The sequence below is a fragment of the Notamacropus eugenii genome, chromosome 3 (assembly GCF_028372415.1).
Source record: "Notamacropus eugenii isolate mMacEug1 chromosome 3, mMacEug1.pri_v2, whole genome shotgun sequence".
Lineage (NCBI taxonomy): Eukaryota > Metazoa > Chordata > Mammalia > Diprotodontia > Macropodidae > Notamacropus > Notamacropus eugenii.
The window spans coordinates 44,111,303-44,125,652 of record NC_092874.1 but is presented as its reverse complement, the minus strand read 5'-3'; positions in this window follow the sequence as shown (position 1 = coordinate 44,125,652).

Here is a 14,350-nt window from a genome sequence, read left to right as displayed (position 1 = left end):
TCAGAACATTGTGTGAGACAGTCAACAAGGATTCATAAAGCTCCTCTATGTGCCAAGTATTGTGCTAAATGCTGGAAATTCCAAGAAAGGCTAAAACTGGGTCATTACCCTCAAGAGCTCACATTCCAGTGAGGAGAAGACACCAAACAAGTCATGATGTACATATAAGATGTGTACAATATAAATGGGAGATAATATCCAAGGGTGGGTTTGGGGGAAAGCCTCCAAAGGAAAGTCAGATGAGCTGAATCTGCATCCATACCGATACCAAGGCAGTTTGGAAAAAAGGGGAGGAGGGAAGAGCATTTCCTCAGTCATATTTTTATCCCCACCCAATGCTCGGAGCTCCCTTGTATACTTCTCCCTAACTTCCTGCCCCCAACACTACACTCAATCGAAGTCTCTTCTTGTGTTACTGAGAGTTGACCAACTTGCCTTTGAGATATATCACATAATACAGAAGCTTCCTAAGCTTGGAATCATTCCTCTCAGTACATGGATAAAAGGAGCAGGAGAATATAGAATTGGGGAAAACCTTCACCCTCTGTCCCACACACCCACATTCCTACAAAACCCATCCACCCGCTGGACCCAGCCTTACAGTACGTACTGTTCGTCATGGAACTACTCTTGCTCCTGAGGTTCCAGGTATATCCTTACATGCACCCAGAGTGTCTTTAATATATTGCTTTATGACCTTTGGATCCAAGGCACTTTGGAGTCTCACAATAAGCCTGGGAAGTGGGCACGGTTATTATTCCCATTTTATAGTTCAAGAAACTGAGGCTCCAAGAGGTAAAAGTGATTTGCTCAGGGTTACACAGTCAATAAGTACAGGATTTGAACTCGGATTTTCCTGAATCCAATTCCAGTGTTTTCTCAATAATAGCACCTAGTTGCCTCTGTATACCGGAATTTGAGGACAGTCTGTGTAGGTGCATCATGCACACACACACATATATACACAAACATTTATACATTTATATTTTTTATTGTTCAGTCACGTCCAACTCTTCATGACCCCATTTAGGGTTTTCTTGGCAAAGATACTGGAATAGTTAGCCATTTTCTTCTCCAATTCATTTTACAGATGAGAAAACAAAGGCAAACAGGATAAAGTGACTTCCCCAGAGTCACACAGCTAGTAGTGTGTGAGGCCAGTTTTGAACTCGGAAATGTGAGTCTTCCTGACTCCAGGACTGGCATTTTATCCATTGTGGCACCTAGCTGCTCCCTGCTCCATATATTTATATATACACCTGTGTATGTATGTACACACCTGTGTATGTATGTACACACATATATATACGTGTATACACATGTATTTGTATTGATATAAATATATACACACATTATACATATACATATATATGATATTTCATGCTTTTTAGTTATCTGTGTTTCTGTTTTATCCTCCAAGATTATAAGTTCCATGAGAGAAATGATTTTACCTTTTCTAATCTTTATATTTCCCCAGGTGCCTAGCACAGTGTTCTACGTACAGTAAATACTTGCTGAATTGAGTTTCAGACTGTGAAAAATAAGGATGGGCGAGCAGATACAAGGGACATCAGGACCATGAGATAATTTTGAATCACATGCTTTCTAAGATCTAAGACTATTTGCAGCATCTTGAAGACAGGAGCTGTTTTCACTCTTTCCTTTACATTCTATTCCTCTCACTTCTCCAAAAGATATCAGAGAAAGTAATTTCCTGCATAGTACCTTTAGGGCTTGAAAGAGCTCTCATAACTTTGGAAAGCATCTCAGGAGAGAGAGGATGCAACAGAAGCACTGGCAACCTGGATCCAAGTTCTGGGCCTGATTCTCTCCTTATTCCACAGAGGGCAGCCAGGTAGGACAGCGGGTGGAGCAACTGGCCTGGAGTCCACAAGACCCAAGTTTGGATTTGACCTCAAAACCTCATTAACTGGGTGACTCTGGGCAAGTCATAAACTCTGTTTCCTCACCTATAAAACGAAGGGTAAATAACTACTCTGCAAGGTTGTTGTGAGGATCAAATGAGATATTTGTAGAGTGATAACACAGCGCCTGACATATAGTAGGTGCTTAATAAATGCTTATTTCCTTCCTTCTTTCCTATAGGAGAGTAAGCTTGACATGGAAGAGAATATTTCTCTTTTGCCTACTAGCTGAGAGATTACCCACAGGTGTTCCACTCATGTTCTTGGACTCACAAAGCTTGGTTTGGGGGAAGGATTGGGGCAGCTTCAAACATTGTGGCAGTGGGTCCATCATACCCTAGTTATGCCCACCTGGGGTCCAAATTTTGCATTCTGAAAATCAATGCTTCAAAGTCCTTGAAGATTCAACTCCTCCCAGAGTCTAGAGAGTCCTAGAAGAAGGTAGTAGGATTCCCTTCCCATCCTTAAATATAGGAAAACAGATTCCACATCCTATCAGATCTACTTTGAATCATAAAGTTAGCTAAAGTAACTGGCAACCATCCATAAGTGTAGCCCCCAACTCCAAAGGACTTGCAACCACCCCTGGATTTGACTTTATTGTCTCTTCTCATGGTCAGTTCATTCAGAAATACCTGGTATTTACTTACTCCAGACTGGTAAGAAACTCCAATAGAAATACAATTCTGTTTATTAAAAAAAAAATTTAAGAGGTGTGGGGATTCTACAGATGTGGAATGTTGCATATATTTTCAAATGAAGCTGCTATAATGTCAATTTAATTGTTCTACAAGAGAACTTACAGGTGGAGGTAATCTGTAAATGTTTGTCATAAAACAAAACGTCAATAAAACTTTTTTTAAAAAGAAAGAAACTTTACCTCCCTTTGTTTTCCAAGGGATAAAACTGCAAAGCAACATTTGTGTCTTTGTGAACCAGTCTGTTGCCTGAATGGAGCTGGTCACCTGGATAACCGTTACATGCACAAATTCATTTAACTGAACCTGGCTAAAGGTAGAAAGTCTTCCCTGGTTTCTCCTCTCCTAGAAAAAAATCCCTTATTCCTTAACCTCTCCTATATATTTGTCTGTTTAATAATGTCTCCTATTCTAACTTGTATTATAACTGTCTATATAAGTAGAAAATATCTCCTAGATTGTAAGTTTCTTGTGGGCAACGGTATACTGTTTTTTCATTGTTCTATCCCTAGCACCTAGCACTGCGTACCTAATTAATAGTATGCAACAAAAGTTTAAAAGACATTTGTTGAACTCAGCCTACTCTTGCCCAAACTCAGAGAAGAGTCAGGGTCATTGTTGACGCCATATTGAATCCCTTGTAGTGAGCTCAGCTTAGTAGAGAAGGAGCACCCCAACACTAAAAGCTCAAATAGTTCTTTACCAGACTGCACTGGCTGTTTCCCATACACATTCTGAGAGGACCATAAAATAGAAAAAAGATGCCTTTCATTTCCAAGTGTTTTTTTTTTTTTTATGACCTCCCTTTGAGTGATCACTTTAGGTATATTCTTGATAATGATAATATGCTAAGTCCTGAACCTATAATTCAAATTATTTGCGGACTTATTTTTACCTTGTGGCATTTGTCATTTGGAGTTTGGAATCTTGTGCTTTTCCCCATGGTAACTAATGATGTCACTTACCCAACCAATAATAATAGCAGCTAGCATTTATATAGTGTTTTAGGATTTGCAAAGTACTTTATAATATTGTCTCCTTTTTTCAATCCCTACAGCAACCCTGGAGGGTAGGGGCTATTCCCATTTTAAGATAAGAGAATGTAAAGTGGAAGTGACCTGCCCAAGGTTACACATCTTGGAAAGCATCCAAGGTCATGTTTGAACTCAGGTCTCCCAGGCTCAGTGCTCCATGCACTACGGCACCACCTAAGTAGGTGAAGCTCAGTCTGGCACATTTGGAATTATGGCCCCAGTGCAGACTGGCAGTTGGAGTAATAGGGTAATTGATTGACATGCCCTTACAGGGAATAGTAGCATTGATTTGATTGCTATTCTAAGGGCTATAGATGGGAAGAGGGAGCCCTGAAGGGGCAACATGGGCCATGGCCATGGCCAATTAGTAGCATGGTGGGCTAAGACCAGGGAAGTTAAGGTAAAATATTCACCAATCAGAGCCCAGGGTCACAGGGCTAAAGCCCTTTAATTCCAAGCAGAGGTGGAAGCTGGAGAACAGGAGACATGGCAGACACATGACATCAAACTACATGGTCCAGAAGCATAATACCTGTCCTCCTGCAGTAAATTATAATTATATAAATATATATATAAAATAAATTCTTTTAAGGTGAAGAATATTTTTCATTTTATCTTTGTATTTTACGCACCTAGCATAGTGCCTTGCTCATAGTAGACACTTAATAAATTTTGCTGTCTTGAATTATTATAAGATTAAATGCCAAGTATAAACCATTTTGAAAATGTAAGTAATATAGTAATGTTATTCCAAACTTGGGATGGTTTCTTCTCTTCCTTTCATCTTCACTTTCCCCTAGTTATTCTCTATTAATTATATGTCACCTTAGGTAAGTCAATTAACCTCTCTTTGCCTCAGTTTCCTACTCTGTAAAATGGTGATGACAATACCTGTGCTATCTATGTCACAGAGTTGTTGAAATGATCATGAGATCATAGCTTTAAAGACAGAAGAGACCTTAGAGGTTAACTAGACCAACCCCCTCATTTTACAGGTGGAGAAACTGAGGCCCAGAGAGGGGAAGTGATTTATCATAGGATCATAATGTGACTTCTCTGAGGTCACACAGATAGGAAATGATACTCTCCCCTTGCTTGGTGGATTTGAACCCAGGTCCTTGGACTCCAAAACCAGAGTTCTTTTCACCATATAGTATTGCAGCAGCCTTCAATAATATATTTCAGTCATGTCCAACTCTTCGTGACCCCATTTGGGATTTTCTTGGCAAAGATATTGGAGAGATTTGCCATTTCCTTCTCACTTTACAGATGAGGAAACTGAGGCAAAGAGGGTTAAGTGTCATATAGCTAGTAAGTGTTCATCTGAGGCCACATCAGAACTCAGATCTTCCTGCTTTCAGGATCAGTGTCCCATCCACTGGGCCACCCAGATGCCCTCAATAATGTATATAAAACACAAGTTGTTACATAAATGACGGTGATAGTTATTATTACTTAATGAGAAGGAGGAGGACAAAGATCATTCAACTTTGTTTTTATTTGCAGCTGGTCCAGCAGGATCACAAACAAGGTAACGGAATGGCATTTTGATTAAGTGATCCTAGGAACCGACTGACCTCCCCCAACCCTCCTTTCCCACTGACTCCTTTCGGCAGCATCGTTCCATGCCTGGAGTGAAATTAAACCTATTTTTCAGCCAAATGTTTAATTGGATGTAGAGAAAGCGCACCCTGGGACCACAAATCCAGTCCTTGGTCATGCTCTTTGTGTCGAAAGGGGATGTATGGTTGCAGTTTTTCATTTCAAGTGGCTTTATTTCCCCAGCCACCAAAGCTCCTTTTCTCCATCTCTGTCCCTTGTGTATGCTTGGGTGTTGCTTCATGGAGAGAAGTGAAATACGCTCAAGCCCCTTTCAGAAAACACTGACAAAAAACAAGCTTTCCCCCCACCTCATATCGTGAGTTTGGGGGATAATTCTGCTCTGACAGCCATATGACTCCATTGCCTCCGGCCTCCAGGAAAATCTTCCTCTCTGTGTCCAGTGGAGAGAATAATAATGATAGCCAACACTTAGGTAGCAAAGTGTTCAGGTTCATTAACATCTAAAGCTAGAGGCCAGAGGCCATCTAGTCCACCTCCCTCATTTTACAGATGAGGAAACTGAGTCTCCAAAAGAACTTATCCTGAGTCACTCCGCTTGTGTCAGAGGGGGCATTTGAACCCAGGTTTTCCTGAATCCAAGCCTGGCAAAGAATCCATTGCTCCTTAGGATGCCTGGTTACAAGAGTCAAAGTGTTTGATCATTATTATTTTTTGCTCATTTTTTTATTATTATTGCATTGAAAAGGACTGAGTTTTGATCATGTCTTTGCCATTTACTCCCTGTGTAACACTGGGCAGGACATTTTTACCTGTTTCTACCTGTTTCCTCAACTGTGAAATGGGAAAGTCGAAGTAGATGCCTCTGAGGTCCCTTCTGACTCTATCTATGATCCTATAATTTGATCATTATTAATTTTTGGCTAGATCTATGATCTCATTGGTATAGCGAACTGCCAAGAGAAGAAACTTCTAATTATCCAGTGTTGCACCTTATCACATTAGTGAATTGCTTGAGGGCACCAAGATGTTGTGTCTTACCTAGTCCAGGATCACATAGCCAGTTTGTGTCAGAAGTGGGGTTTGAACTCAGGTCTTCCTGACTCTACTGCTGATTCTCTATCCACTATGAAAGTACAATGGGCTGCCACAAGAGGCAGTAGTTTCTACTCACTAGTACCCTTAAAACAAAAGATGGATGAACACAAGAGGCAATTCTTGATCAGGGACAGATTGAACTGGATGGTCTCTTTGGTCCCTCTCAAATTGGAAATCAGTTCTTCTCTATCACCCCCAGGATCTCCAAATATATGCATGTCATTATCATCTCAATGTCCTATAAGGTGGTGAGGAATGCATGAATTAAAGAATAACGGAATGAATTAAAAAGGATATATTTACAAAAAGAGAGACAGTCTCTGCCCTCATAGAGCCCACAATTTAAGAAGAAGGACTGGTAAGTGGAAAAAGGAATTTTGACCTGGGGAGTCTAAGGGGCAATCAGTTAGCCCAAAGGGCGATCAAAGGACATGCTTTCTAGAGGCAGTGGTAGAATTGACACTATTATTGTGTCCAGTTGGAAAAGGAAATGGTCCATGTGCAATGGCAGGGCAGATCTCTTTGCCATCAGATCTGTATGTTCCTAGGATGACTCTATCCATGAAAATGCACTGACTCAATTCACCTAGCACACTCTGTAAAGATGGATTGTTATGATGTGGGAAAAGCACTGGACATGGGGTCAAAAAACTTCCTTCTACTCCGAGTTCTTTCACTTATAACTATGTCTTTGGGACAAAGAACAAATATTCTCCCTTTTCTAAAACCTTAATTTCTTCTTTTGAAACAAAGGAATAATATTACTTATGTTCTCTCACTTGTAGGGTTATTGGGAGGATCGGGTGAAATAACGTGTAAATCACTCTGTTATGGCAAAGCACTCCAGAGATGTCCGCTATTATCATGACCTTCAGCAGGATCATCCTGGGTTCAGTGCTGGAGTGATTTTGCCTTCTCTGTGCTTGCCTCCCCAGAGGTAGCTCAGTCACCGCCGCCTGGCCCTCGGGGACTCTCCGATGGGTCCCCTGGGCTTTGCCCAAGCCAATAGCCCTTATCCCTTTGGCAGTTCATCAGTCAGCTTCTTGGCAGGTGAGAATGGCCTGAGCTCGGGTTTGAAACGGCCTCTGATGGGCCCCCTTGGCTCTTGGCAACAGCCCCATTTGGACCCTAGCCTAAGCAGAAGTCCTGTTTGCCGGGATTTCATTCAGCAAAGCAGCGCAATTCACCAGCCCACATGTAAACACGCGACTTACCGCAGGTCCTGGTTGCCTTGGAAACCAGGGGAGAGGGTGCTGGGGAACCAGACTGGCCCCAGTTAATGAAAACTGGGTTTTTTTTGAGGGGGGTAGTAAGACGGGACTTCCTGCTGGGCTCTGGTCCCCAGTCCCAGTTTTCAAAGCCCTCTCCCTCTTTAATGTGGCCCATCCTCCCCTCTCGCCTCCTCCCCTTCCTTTGCCATGACAAAATCTGACTGCTGATTAAAAGTCCCAAGACAAGGCTTTGAAGCCCTTGATTAATAGTTTCCTTTATGAATCTAAATTAGACACTACACATTTTTCTCTCTTTTCTTCCTGCCGCCCCTTTCCCGGGCTCTCCCCTCGCCGCACCCCCACCCCAGGCTTCCAAAAGGGGTCACAGGAATGGCTTTTCCCCCATCCACGTTCTGTTGCTGCTGATCCTGGGGTCATTTGGGGCAAATTTCTCTCCCATGCAAGGAGCAGGGCATGGGAGGTGAGAGCAAGGACAACCCGGAGAGATTCTCTGAGTACTATTTTAATTTGGAATGAGAAAGAGCAGTGGGTTTGATATCAATTTAATTCAACCAGGCAAGCATTTCTTTCTTACTTACAAGCTTATTCCATGCAGGAAGCAGCTTGACATGCTAACTGGAAAGCTTTTGAAAGAGGAAGTCTTGGGTTCAAATCCCTACCTTGTCTCATACTGGCTATGTAAACGTTGCTAAATCAATGATCCAGGCATATTTTTCTCTTGTAAAAATATAATATTTTATTTCCCCCAATTACATGTTTAAACATTTTTTAACATTTTTTTTAAGTTTTGAGTTTGAAATTCTGTCTATCCCTCCCTCTCCCTCCTCTTCCCCTCCCTGAGAAGGTAATCAATCAGATATAGGTTGTTATCTAGGCAAACTCTTTCACCTGAGGTCTGTGAATTTGGGTGTGTCTGTGTGTGTTTAAACTATTTTGCTAATTATAATTCAATATAGTTAGCTTTCTTTGTAATCCTATATGTTCTGCTTTATACATTTAAACATATTCTTTTAAGAAGGATTATACAGACATGGCTAGATTACCAAAAGTATCCAAAACCTATGAAAAATGATTTGCTAACTATATTTCAATATAATTGGGTTTTCTTTGTAGTCCTATGCATTTTATTTTATGCATTTAAAAACATTATTTTGGGAAGGATTCTATAGGCATGGCTAGACTGCCCAAGGAGTCCATGACACCAAAAAGTTTAAGAACCTCAAGTTGGATAGCTGCACTGGTAGAGGGGATTTTCTCACCAGGGAGTTCTGTATACCAATGGAGTCACGTGTCATCCCCCATCCCTGTCTTTGAAATGCAAGACCCTGCGCTGGGTGTTGCCAATACAAAGACCTCAAGAAGCTTACGTTGTATTTTGGGATATGCTATACAAACAGATGTGTAATGTGTGAAAAAACAAGAGAAATTTCAGTGGAAGAGAACATAAACAAGTAGTAGGGATCAGGAAAAGTCTAACAGAAGATGTTCTATGAGCCTTGAAGGAAGCTAAGGATTCTGTAAGGCAGAGGGGAGGAGGGAATGCACTCAAGAGTAGGATGTTCGGAGACTTGAAGGCACAAAGCAGTACGCCAAGTCAGGGGAAAAAACAAGTGGACCAATTTGGCTGGAACACTGAGTGGATGAAGGCGATCTCTGAGGTCCCTTCCAACTTGAAGACCTAGGATTCTATGAAATTCTCCCTCTGAAGCAGAACAGAGATCTCTATCAGAGGACAACTCCTAAAATACTTTGAAGACAATCAAATCTCTCCTAAGTCTTTCCTTCTGTAGTCTAAATTTCCTAAGTTCCCTTGACCTAGAAGTTCTCAAACTTTAAGTCTTGGTACCCCCTTTGCAATCTTAAAAATTGTTGAGGACTCTCCCAAAGAGCTTTTGTTTATGTGACTTATCTATTGATATTTACTATATTAAGAGTTAAGATGCTTAGTAAGTACTTAAACTTTCTATTCCTCAGTTTCCATGTTTGTATAGTGAAGGAGTTGTACTCAATTTCCTCTAAAGCCTCTAAATCTATGATCCTATGGTTACAACCAATTTGGATCCATCCTCACATAGACTTTAAAATACAAAAAACATATAAAATCACTTAGCTCTGCTTGTGAAAGCCTAACTTTATTCCCAGGGCAAGCTTGTTCCAGATACTGGGCTCCCCCAGAGCAGGGATTGAAGACCCTGCCTATGTCTTGGATGGAGGTTTGCTTTTTCTATACTAGTCTTTCTGCAAATTTGATCATCTCAACATAATGACCCTTAGATTGGTAGAGATGGTCAGCCAGATCCAAAGGAGAGTCTTCCTTTCCTCATCCATAAAATGAGAACACTAGAAGAGATGGGCTTTGAAGGTCCCATCTAGTTCCGACTTCCTGTAATATTATAGATGGAATTCCATTAGATAATACTAGGCTTGGCAAATGATTCAAAATTCTCTTAGTTGTATTTGAATTTTGCTGAGAGGACTACTTGGACCCATGGTGGGTAGGGAATGTCTATTTCTAGGTTGTAATATTCTTTTTTGTCTTTCTATTAACTGGCTCCTACTCAGAATTTATGCCATTTTTATCTCTTTTTTTTACTTTGAAAGATTCCATCAATTCATTTTCATAACTATTTACTGAGAACTTACAGGCTTAAAATCATGTAAGGTAATGGGGAGAGGGGGTAGATAGGATGACCAAAAAACAAATTAATCTGGTTCCTGCCCTTGGGAACCTAACAATCAAAGTGAAAAATGGAATTCAAGAATTCATTTTCAACAAGTATTTATTATGTATCAATTATATTGCAAAGTATCAGGTCAGGTACAAAATGTACACAAAACATAGTCCATACCTACCTTCTTGTAACTTACAGTCTCACAGGGGGATACATGAAAGATACAAAAGTATACTAAATAAGACTTAATAACTACCACAGATATCCCTAGGAACCTTTGCCGAAACCTCCCCCTTCCTACATTTAAGTGGATATTTTGAAGTGATTTTTCACATTTACATTTTACATTTATTATTATCATTTATATATTATTAATTGTATATTTCTTATTACATTTATCCCTATTAAATTCTCTCACTCTGTTCAGCCTGTTTGTAGCCTGTTGAGATGTCTTTGTATCCTGATGACTAACACCAGCTTCACAGCATTCGCAAATTTGGCCAAGGTGGCCTCATCCTTGTCCGGGACAACATGGAACGGTGTAGATCCAAGAGCAGACCCCCAGAGCACTTTCCTAAACACCTTTGTCCCAGCTAACATAAAGCCATTAGGGACATTTCTTTAATTCAGAATTTTAACTGTGTTATCACATGTATCCATTCTTCCATAAGACTAATCTGAGAAACTTCCCCGTATGCTTTGCTGAAATTTAAGTCTACTACATTTATAAAATTCTCTTATCTAACAGTCTGTAAACACTGACCAAAAAGAAAAGAAAAACAAAAGAAAAGGGAAATGTCATTAATTTGGAATGGCCTGTTCTTCATGAAGCCACATGGATTTGAAGTGATTACTGCTTTCCTTTCTAATTGAGCACAAATCGTCCCTCTAAATAATGTGCATTAGAATTTTCTTTGGAATAGAAGTCAAGGTCACTGGCCACCATCTTCCTTTTTTTTCTCTCCAAATGGGCACATTTATCACTCTCTAGTCTTGTGGTACATCTGTCCTCCAGTCTTTTTTTTTTATGGGCACTCTGTCTCAGCAATCAGGTCTGGCAGTGTCTTGGGATATAGCTTGCGAACTTGAATTCATTCTAGATGCTAACTTATTTATCTTAGGTAAAGAGGAGATAGGATTCTAGAAGGCTTTGAGTTTTTGAATGTTTAGGGAGTTAGAATTAGGGAAACACTAGGGAGTCACTGGAGGATTTTGAGCAAAGGAGTGACATGATGTAAAAAATGTTATTGATTAATCTTGTAATTAGTTTTGAGCAAAGGCGTGATGTGATATAAAAAAAGTTAGTGATTAGTCTAGTAGCGATTACTTGGGAAAGAGTAATTGAAGTGGGATGAAAATAGAAGCTGGAAGACCTGCAGAGACAGACCTTAGGACAGAGACTGATAACCCAGAGTGTTTACAGATTTTATTTTAGACAACACTTCTAATGTAAAAATAGAATCGCTACAAATAAAAAAGACCAGTTTGATTTTTATTAAAAAATTATTGTTCCTCCCACTCATGCCCCAAAGACATGACCAGGAGGGTGAAGGAAGGAGGGATGTGGTACGATTTTGTCCTTTCTCACACAGAGATGATGGGGCAATTTCCACTTTAGCAGGCTTTTGAGTTTTTCTCTCACCTGGTCTCCCTAGGGCACAGCAGCTACTAGTTGGAGTTTCCAGCTCCACTGTATTTACAGGGCAAGGCCAGGAGGGGACCAGAACTTTTTCCAAAGATGCTGAATGGAGAAGGTACCAATAGTACTTATAGTTCATCAGGAGTATAGAACACCTAGACAGCAGGAAGAATTCATTAAAATACAAAGCTACCAGATGGCAGTTGAGCTTTTCTTTTCTATCCCTGTCCCCCATTCAAAGTCAGGCTGCAGCCACTCACTGGTTACTGAAGGTCTCTGCCTCTTTATTACTGGGTGGTGATCTGAACCCTCCCTGAGTCTCAAATGAGGGCATGTGTCATGCCAACTGATCGGAGCACAGTGTATATTACTTGTCTCCAGGGCAAAAAATCCTCTTTGAGACTTTATTCTTTCTCTTCTGGGTATCACCCATAATTCACAATGTCATTCATGCCAAAGGAAACCAGCCTGTGGACCTACATTCTACGCTTACAGAACAAAAGCAACCTCCAAAACAGACTTTGAGAAATCCTGGTCCAGAGGAGAGAAACTGCAAGAGATGTAGGAACTCGTATGGGAATCCATAGAAAAACAAGCCTATCTATTGTAGACCAAAAAAAAAAAATGTTGGGCACACATCTGTGCCCCATTGTTTAGGTCAATAGGGTAAAACATCACCAAATGCTGGGTGATAATTATGGGGGCAGCCTTGGAAATGCTGGGGAGGAACTCTCAGGAAGGTAAGTCGATAGGGGGCAAGGCCTCCACATATGGATTAGGGATAGAGACTTGACCTGTGTTTGTACTGGTAAAAAGTGAGGAAACCCCTCTACTAATGCAGGTCGATACCTTATCTGAAATACAAGTTTTAGAATGGTGGTTCTTAACTTTTTGTATGCCATGGATCCCTTTGGTATTCTGGTGTCTGTTGGCTACAGCTCTAATTCCAGCACTCTGGAATTCAGTTTTTTTAAAATTTTTATTCAGTTCAGGGTGGATGTTGAAACAAAATGAGGCACTTACAAGTCACTGAATAGTTAGAAAAAGGAGGTTTACTTTGCCCTAAGTGACGCAGTGTAGAGTACCTGTCCTGGAGTCAAGAAGATTCATCTTTCTCAAATCCAGCCTCAGACACTTACTAGCTGTGTGACTCTGGGCAAGTCACTTAACTCTGTTTACCTCAGTTTCCTCATTTGTAAAGTGAGCTAGAGAAGGAAATGCAAACCACTCCAGTATCTCTGCCAAGAAAATCCCAAATGGGGGCATGAAGAGTTGGACACAATTAAACAACAACTTTTCTCTAACAGGGCAAAGATATACAACAAAGATACAGCAGCCCTCAGCTTTTCTTATCTCCATCCCTACCCCTACCCCGTTCCCTAAACTCCATATAAAAACATGTCTGATCATCAGGTCAGGATATGGTAAAGAACATGGTGACTCCCTTAGTCTTCAGAAATCCACCAAGTTTGAGACTCCTCATCTGCCTGTGGCTTGGACTTTTGCAGACTTTAAGTGACTAAGAAGTATCTGGTAACAGGGGACAGTTTGGTTTCCTTTGATGGAAATAAGGATTACTATCATCATCATTGTTATTATTCCTAAGGATTAGGGAAGGAAAAGAATTCGTTATAGCTTTTTTTCCACCATGTAAGAAGGAGAAGGGGGTTGGGCTTCCCCATGTTATAGTTTGGAGGAATTAGAGTTAATCCTATCACACCTTCTTAAAATAATATTTTTAAGTGCTCAAAACAAAATGCCTAGGCTGATAGAAGAAATTAATCACACTGAAATAAAGTTATCAAAAGATTTTTAAGAATTCACTGACCCCTGTTTTTACAAGGGATAAGATCTCCTGTTTCAGAGAGTTTTCCAGAACAGCAAGAGGTTAAGTTACTTGCCCATGATCATTGAGAGAGAGAGAGAGAGAGAGAGAGAGAGAGAGAGAGAGAGGTAGATAGATAGATAGATAGATCTATGTAGATATATATCTATATATATATATACACATATATACATGTATATGTATGTATGTATGTATATAATATATATGTGTGTATATGTATATATGTATGTATATATGTGTGCAGGTATATATGTACATGTATGTATGCATATGTGTATATGTATGTGTATGTGTATATATGTGTATATGTATATGTATATGTCAGAAATGGGATCTGAATCCAGGGCTCCCTTGTTTCCAGGTCAGCTTTCTATGTACTATATTACACTGTCTCTTGCATGCAGAGTAATATTTTTCCAAAGGTATATAGAAGGTATTGTGAATAATAAAATAGAAATTCATTCAAAATGTTATCAAATTCATTATAGCTTTTTTTCCCATCATGCATTTTCTCAACAGAAAGAAATTGTACATTTACTATCCCATGAAGGTCTACAAACTATTTTTACCTTTAAAAACATCATGTTTTTGCACTTGAAAAATTTAGGGACTATTGGTCTACGGCACTGACAAGATAAAGAATAGT